We start from the raw sequence: 8,982 nt of genomic DNA, 5'->3' as shown, positions 1-8,982 counted from the left end.
TTTTTCACGGCCTCCTTTACATTATTTCATCATATGGCACGTTTTTACAACATGTTTGAAAAATCGCATTTTTTTTCGACATAGTATAGTAAGGCGTTTTTTTGCGCCAAAATTCATGATGATTTTTTTTTTCAAAGAAAACCGTTCTGGAGTGTTTTTCACGGCCTCCTTTACATTATTTCATCATATGGCACGTTTTTACAACATGTTTGAAAAATCTCATTTTTTTTCGACATAGTATAGTAAGGCGTTTTTTTGTGCCAAAATTCATGATGATTTTTTTTTCAAAGAAAACCTTTCTGGAGTGTTTTTCACGGCCTCCTTTACATTATTTCATCATATGGCACGTTTTTACATGTCATAGTTTAGTATGGCGTCCAAAATTTGGAAAAAAATGTCATTGTTTAGTATGTCATCCAAAATATGTTAAAAAAAATTTCATAGTTTAGTATGTCGTCCAAAATGTAACAAAACATCATAGTTTAGTATGTCGTCCAATATGTCACTAAAACGTCACAGTTTTACTTCAGGTCAAATGTGCACAAATTCATGATGTGTTAGTGATTGTTGGCCTCCTCCACCACAATCCTTCAGGGTCAAATTCCTCAGCGCTTTGCACCACATTGCCAACGGCAGGCATGCAGTTAGCCGTGTCAAGGTTGAAACATGATTTATGGTTAACTGAAATACATCTTTCTCTGACGTTAGAGTGGGTAAAGATATATGAGTGACAGCTTGATATATTACAGTTTCGACCATCTTTGAGTAGTGCTGGTATGTCGTCCAAAATGTAACAAAAACGTCATAGTTTAGTATGTCTTCCAAAATGTCACAAAAACATCATAGTTTAGTATGTCGTCCAATATGTCACTAAAACGTCAGTTTTACTTCAGGTCAAATGTGCACAAATTCATGATGTGTTAGTGATTGTTGGCCTCCTCCACCACAATCCTTCAGGGTCAAATTCCTCAGCGCTTTGCACCACATTGCCAATGGCAGGCATGCAGTTTAGTATGTCGTCCAAAATGTGAAAAAAAGGTCATACTTTGGTATGTCGTCCAAAATATGGAAAACAACGTCATAGTTCAGTATGTCGTCCAAAATGTCACAAAAACGTCATAGTTTAGTATGTCATCCAAAATATGGAAAAAAATGTCATAGTTTGTATGTCGTCCAAAATTTAACGAAAACGTCATAGTTTAGTTTGTTGTCCAAAATGTAACAAAAACCTCATAGTTTAGTATGTCGTCCAAAATGTGTAAAAAAAAAGTCATAGTTTAGTATGTCGTCCAAAATGTCACAAAAAAGTCATAGCATAGTATGTCAGTCTAAAAACGTCATAGTATAGCCTTTAGTCTACAAAACGTTACGTTCTGGCTGTCTGAAGTAAGTGAGGAGCAACACAAAAACAGTCCAAACGCTGGTTTCCAGAGGGTTAGACGAGTATTTAATTGAAAGAGTAAGTTTACAACAACACAACATGTGAGGGGCTTAAAAGCAAATGGGTGTTATGAAAATAAAAATAAATAAAACAGAACTGAAAGTGAACTTCACGTTGACATTGATGGGCATTCCAACCAGGAACAAAGTAAAAGATAATCAATACGAAAAAAAACTCTTCCTCTTCACCTCTTTAAACCCAAAAACACACCGCAGTAGCACCCTAAACTAAAACTACCAATGGGTTCCCTGTTTTCCTTTCTGAACAATTCAAAGGTCCCTCTCTATCTCCCCACAGATCCACCAACCACTGTAACACACCTCCAAAGTTCTGCCGGGCCAGCTCAGCTTCCCCTCAGAAGAAGTGCTGCCAGATGAAGGAACCTTTTGAGAGGCAGCTGGCATCATGATTGGACTGTACTTTGGTCTGTTCCAATCCAGCTTCAGCTCCAGAGACGGCAGGCGGGACGAGTCAACGGAGGCCTGGTGGACGAAGGCATGCAGCTGAGTACAATCCAGAAAACAACACAGGAGGAGTGCAGTGGCCCAGGGCCAGAACAAAGAGAGTATGTCTCTTAGAAAACATCATAGTGTAGCCTTTGGGATGAAAAAGTGGCATAATATACATTGTATATTGTACAAATAAGTCAAAGGAAAGAGACATACATTGTAGAATTGTAGTAATAGTGGGCTGACTGATTTACTGATTATCAGTATTTTATTTTTTACTGATTTATGGTAGTAAATAAATGTAAAAATGGCGCTACTTTGGCTCTGAATGTTTATCTACCTGTGGTCGTTCTATCTTCTGGAGTGATTTGATTGGTTATACGTCACGAATAAAACTCCTTTAACTTAACATCTGTAAACAAAACAAAAACGTATCAACAAAGTTTTCTGTTAGAGTTTGTGTTCTTCGAAGTTTAACTCCAACATTATAAATACTTTCATTTACTGCAAATGAATATACTCCAAATGTTTCACTAATAATCATTATCAGCCTTAAAAACCCACAAAACACCCCTCTATTCTCCACCACACTTAGTACAGTCCGGTTCCCCCTTCTATAAATCTGCTTGGAATCTTCCACTTCCTGTTTGTCAAAGTGGCCTTCTACCTGGACAGGTTTTGTTGGAGCTCATGCAACAAACATTTTGGGTAACTGCACTTTAATATGAATGGATGACACTGAATTAGAGTCTGTTTTAATGAGACTGAGTTAAGATGTGTAGCTCTGTCAATAAATAGGGAATTATTTCTCAGAATTCACAGAGAAAAGTCTGAAATGTTTGCTAGGTTAGCGTCCCACATGTTCTTTGGCTCAGCTAAAGCTAACTCTCTCCAACTTCTGGATCTCTTGAGTTGCTTGTTGTTAAAATATCTTGCTGTAGGTGCTGAAGCTCAGAAAGTCTGAGATGTTTGTTCAGAATAAGCTCATTCTCAAGTCTTCTCTGAACTGTCCTCTTTTGTTTGAACTTTCCCTAAACTTAGGAGTTAATGACAGAGCAGCACATCCAGACTCAGTCTCATTTATGTAGAGATTAAACTTCAGTGTCATTTATTGATGTTAAAGTGCAGTTTTTCAAATGTTTGTTGCACATGCTCCCGACCAAACCAGTCCAGGTGGAAGACGATGTGAAGAGAAAGCTCCAGAGGATGAATATCACACATTTACATTGGAAATAAATGTCCTTTAATTAGACATTGTCATGCAAAAGTTGGATTTCCCTTTAATGATGTTCAAATCTTTGTTGAGTGTTTTGTTGATGTTGGTTTCTAAATGTTTTCTGATACTCGGCCCCAAAGATTAAAACCTTCTACGGCTCACAAGTTGCAGCAATTCACACATTATCAACTATCTTTCTGACTAAACTAAGATAAAAAGTGAAAAACTGTCTGATTCCTGCATCATGAATGTAAGTCTTTTTGGTTTTTATGACAGTAAACTGAATATATTTGGGTTTGACATTTTATAAACCAAAAGAAGAAATGAATTATTGGAGAAAACAACAGATTAATGGACAAAGAAAATGTGTTTTTCAACATATATGGCTGAATTACTCCAACATTACAAGATACATACAGTTTTAATTCAGTTTTATTTATATAACGCCAATTACAGGTCAAATTGTCTCAAGACGCTTTATTTTTATATTTTTTGTCATATTTAAAATATGACAAAGTAAGAAATTTTAACCTCTTGACTAATCCAATTTATTATTTAGTTTTTAAGAGACTAATGGACAACTAAAATAACTTTCTCCACTAAAACTAATAAACACGAGGTCAAATAGAAGGAAGCGTTTTAAATACTGCAGTCCCACGACGACAAGAATAAAGTTTGTCAACAAAAACTAAATCTGCTGGTGGATTCCATTAAAGTCCTAATAAATGATAATAAAGTGTGATACTAAAGGTTTGTGGTGCTAAAAATGTCAAAGATATCAAGTTGAACATCTGGCTGGAGTTTAATAAAAGTTGACGTCCCTTTATTTCTGTGGAGCGACTCCAGGGATTTTATGGATGGTGGTTAAAGACCTGCTCTTCTAGTCATCTTCCTTCTAGTCGCTGTAAAAAGTCAGTCCATCCTGACCGACTTCAAGACCTCTTCATGACAACTTGTTCTGCCTCCGACCTGGTGGAAACTCCAGAAACTCGGGAAAACCCGTGGAGACTCGAAGAACTCGTGGAGACTCGAAGAACTCGTCGGGCGGGGGAAGGTGTGGTGGGTGGTGGGGAGAGGTGGGGGAGTAGAGGGGGGAGGCCGCCACCCACCTTCCCACCTACTCTCCGCCCTGACTCCACCCAGACTCCGCCTTGGCTCCACCCATGTGGTCACTTCGGAAACTACGATGTCAAAGGGACGACGAATTTATTTCTTTGTATCTGATCTGTAGCTCAGTGAGTTAAGGATTTGCCTATGGAGCTGCAGGTCGCCGGTTCAAGACCAGACACTTCTTAAATTTTCTCAAAATTCTGACAAAGACAAAGAAAGAAAACTGCCGCTGGTGGGTCTTGAACCTGCGACCCTCCGCTCTGTAGTCTCTCCTCTTATCCCCCTGAGCTACTCGCTCAGATACTAAATTATCTTTTTTTTGCGCATTTATCATCTATTTTTTGCCATTTTCGAGTTTTTTTTTAACTCGAGTCTCGACTCGACCGTTTTTCTCAGGAGGTTGGACTTCAGCCTTTGAGCTGGAGGGTGGAACCGTCAGTTCCAAGACTTTCCAAAGCCTCCACACCTCCCGAGTCCTCAGGACCTGAGCTTTCACACAGTCTGAGGGCTGAAATTTTCTAAGTCCCACAGTAGTTCTCTGTTAGATTGAACCTTCAGACAGTCCAAGGGCTGATATCTTCTCAGTTCCTGAGTAGTTCTCTGTTAGTTTGAACCTTCAGACAGTCTGAGGGCTGAAATTTTCTAAGTCCCACAGTAGTTCTCTGTTAGATTTAACTTTCAGACAGCCCAAGGACTGATATCTTCTAAGTTCCTGAGTACTTCTCTGTTAGTTTGAACCTTCAGACAGTCTGAGGACTGAAATCTTAGAAGTTCTTGAGTACTTCTCTGTTAGTTTGAACCTTCAGACAGTCTGAGGAATGAAATCTTAAAATTTTCTCAGTACTTTTCTGTTAGCTTGAACTTTCTGGTTTACAGAAGCCTTAAAACTTGTGACCATGGGTCTTGATTTCACATTTAGACCATCAATCTGAGTTCTTGTCAGACCTTCACCTGTGGGTTTTTTAGAAATCCTCAACAAACTTTGATTCTCTTCACTGAACAGTAAAGTTTGTGGAGATCAGAAGGTAACATTAGTTTGATCAATGCCTTCAACGACTAGTAGACTTTATCTGGAAAGCAATTTTCTTAAATGAGTTCTTAGTAAATCTGTCCACAATCAAACCAAGAACATAGAAAGAGGAAATGTTTGAAGAAACAACTCAATGTTTTCATTTCAGACTAGAAACGCTTTAACACTTTACTTTTATCTGTTTTTGCTCATTTTGATCCTTTTATTGTCTCTTCTGCTTAATTTGATCTAAAGTTTAACTGGTGTCTTTTCAAATGTTTTGTCTTTAGTTTGATTCTTCTTTAACGTTTACTTTGCTCTTTTCTCACCTTTTATTCTTTTCTAATGTCTGATTTGATTTAGAAGTGTTTTGTCTTTTTAATGTTTAATTGTTGTTTCAAATGTTTTATCGGCTTGTTTCAATTGTTTTTTTCTTTCCCAATATTTAATTTTTCGATTAAATCATTGTTAAATGTTTTACCACCTTTTAATGTTTAATTTTCTTTTTAAATGATTTGTTGTATTTTCTGTTTAATTCCTATTTGAAGTTTTATTGTCTTTAAGATTTAATTTTCTAATTAAACACTGAATTTTTTAATGAAATGTTTTGTAAAAAAATTTTGTTTAATTTCATACTTACATGTTTTGTATCGTGTTTAATTATCTAATTAAGTATTTTGTCAGTTTAACAAAATGAAACATTAAGTACAATTAAAAGAAATTAAACTGAGAAAATATTGAATTAGATAATTAAACACGATACAAAACATGTAAGTATGAAATTAAACAAAATTTTTAAAATAACATTATTAAAAATTACAGAGAAAATATTTTAGATAATTAAACATTTAAAAAATACTTTTTAAACAAGAATAATATTAAACATTTAAAAAAATACAAAACATTAGATTATTAAACCTTTAAAAAGACAAAACATTTAATTAAAAAATTATATATTTTTTTCACATTTTATTGTATTCATTTTTCCCCCTTTGATTTAAATGCTTTTTGTTATGTAGTTTATTTCTCTAATCTTCTTTTTCTGTCAAGATTTTAACCCCAACCTTAAAAATGAAATAAACCCTTAAATCACAATGAAAATACTTCTGTTGTCACAATCATGAGTTAGTCAATTATTCAGTTTATCAATTCAACTTTATTTGTTTAGCACCTTTTACACAGATGACAAAACTAAACAAGCAAAGAGAAAAAACTATGTTAAAACTATGATTAAAACTCAAAAACATATTTAAAAAAAAAAAAAAAAAAAAAAAAATTTTAACATGGTAATAAAATGTGTCCAGGGGATGGAGGGAGTTTATTGAAGTCTTCTTGGGCTCACATGGGAAATCATTTAAAATATAAACTTGATATTCAGTCTAAGGAAACTGGAAACTGCAGAGCAACAGAAGAACCAACAATATCTCCTGTTTTCTCCTTTAATGAGTCGACTCTTCTTGTGCTTTCAGACCAAAGAACTACAGACTCTTCACAACCTGCTCAAACTCTTGGTACAGGACCTCACCACACGGGTCAAGAAGGTTTCCATCTCATTTCTACTCTGAAGCTCACCTTCTCCTGCTCTAACTGCTGACAAATGTTTCTGTTGCTCGAAAGTCTGGTCTCCAAAACTTCCTAAAAACTCTCAAAGTCTCTTCTGCTGCAGGTTGCTTTGTAGAACTGTTCCAGAAAACCTCACTAAACCACATGGAGGGGCCTCAAGATAGTCATCCAAATGAAACCATACAAAAACCAAACTAAGGCACAACCCAAACGCTAAAGTCTCCTGCAGCCTACCAGAGAACCTCTGAGAACAGAGAATCAGGACAGGAACTCTTACCTTCTGGACAACCAGCACTGGTCCACAAACAAGAATACAGAATGTGTCTGACCAAAAACCTCTAAAGACTCACTACAGCCAAGATAAAGACACAACTCAGCTGCACCAAATCCATTAATCACTGCACACATTAGCACCATGTGCTAACTGTGGCTAAAGAACCACATTTGCCAAGACAACTATGCGGTACAAAGCCCTAAAACACACCAAGAAACACATTAAAGATGATTTTACTGCTGGAAGCTGCAAGCCAACGCCTAAAGAACAAATTAAAGCAATGGAGCCAAACCCAGTTCAGTGGTGAAGAGAAGCAGAGGAAATGTTTGACTGCAGCTAAATAAAGCAGGAAGACACTGAGCTGCTCAGGTGTTCCTGATAACACCAAGCAGCCACCTGGACAGCCAATAGGAACACAGCTTACTGGAAGTCCAGAGGGCTGGGTTAGTGAAGGAAATTTAATTTAAAGTTGAAGCAGAAAGTTAACAAAGAAAGTTGAAAATCACCTTCTGATACCTGAAAGACTAAGTTTACAACAACACAACATGTAAGCAGAAAAATCACAAAGTCTGTCTTTAGTTCAGCTGAAAATATTAGTTTTTGTCTTTTCTTATTGACCAAACTTTCCAGGAAGTAGATGAAGAATAATTAAAGCTCTCATGTAGAAGTCTACCTTATTTTGGATCCTTATGGAGAGTTTAATCTTAGAGTTTGTAAAGCTGTTGAGTTTAGAGTCACATGGATTGTTTTGACATTTAATAACCGAGTCCTGAAATAAAATTACAGTTGTGGATTTCTGTCATTTAGTCTGGACTAAACAAATAACAGCAGCATAAATCTCAAACGTCATTATGAGGAGTCTGGATTGAGGTTTCTCACTTGATAATGATCAAAACATGATAATGAGGTTGATTTAAAGGAATATTCCACCTTAAATCTTTGAATGTTGATCTAAAAGGTTGGTTTCAGGAAGTATTCCACCTACAAGGTCCTCACACATCCACCTTAAAGGAACATTCCACCAAAAATCCCTGGACATGCACCTAAAATGTTGGTTTAACCAAGTATTCCATCCAAAATCCTAGACCAAAAAATCTTGGTGTAAAGGAGTATTCCACCTTAAATGTAGACCTAAAGGATGGTTTGGAGTAATATTCTACTCTAAAATCTTCCAATGTAGACCTAAAAGGTTGATCTGATGGTATATTCTACCCAACATCCTGGAACATTTACCTAAAAGGTTGGTTTAATGGTATATTCCCAGAAAAACCCTTGAACATCAGGCCTAATGGTATATTCCACCCAAAATACTTGTACATATACCAAGAAGTCAGTGTAAAGGAAATGTAGACCTAAAAGGATTGTTTAAAGGAATATTTAAATGATTATTTTCATTATTTAATAGTCTGTTATCAGTCAAAACCCTGGCAAACTTATTTTCTTCAGTTTTTTAGTGGAAGTCACAAATAAAGGAGCTCTTGGTTTTTCCCGGCGTTAGTGAGTCAAAAGCTGCTGTTTCAACACAGACATGTTCACATACATCCACAAACCTCTCAGCACTCAAACACCCACAGACAGGAGGCCGGCTGGATCGAGGCTCGGCGGCGTCCTCAGACCCACGAGTCGGAGAGTCGCTGAACTTGTTGGTCCGGTTTGAAGGCCTCCGTGTGGTCCAGTAGAAGTCCACGTAGTCGATGTTGGCTTTGAACCACAGCGACTGGCCGCCATCAGGTGGACCGGCTCGTCCTCGTAGGACTCCTCCTGTAGCCTTGAGGGAACCACAGGAACATTCAGTAGCTGTTGGAGTTCTTCCTGTCAGGCTCGTGGTAGAACGGCTCTGAAGAATCTTGTACTTGTCTTATCTGGAACAATCTAACAGCCTAAACTGTCAACAGCGGTGTAAAGAAGCAAACACAGGCA

General features: G+C 36.9%; 1 long non-coding RNA gene across 1 annotated transcript; it reads right to left on the bottom strand.

The window, feature by feature from the left end:
* Positions 1–1,424: 1,424 nt before the first annotated feature.
* Positions 1,425–3,329, bottom strand: LOC129347420 (uncharacterized). Its single transcript, XR_008599521.1, has 2 exons — positions 2,231–3,329; positions 1,425–1,923 (listed from the first exon to the last, which is right to left on the bottom strand). It is a non-coding gene; the product is annotated as an uncharacterized LOC129347420 (long non-coding RNA).
* Between the last annotated feature and the right edge of the window lie 5,653 nt (positions 3,330–8,982).

The sequence above is a fragment of the Amphiprion ocellaris genome, chromosome 18 (genome assembly GCF_022539595.1).
Source record: "Amphiprion ocellaris isolate individual 3 ecotype Okinawa chromosome 18, ASM2253959v1, whole genome shotgun sequence".
Classification (NCBI taxonomy): domain Eukaryota; kingdom Metazoa; phylum Chordata; class Actinopteri; family Pomacentridae; genus Amphiprion; species Amphiprion ocellaris.
Note: the sequence above shows the minus strand (reverse complement) of the source record. Positions and strands in the feature narration are given on the sequence as shown.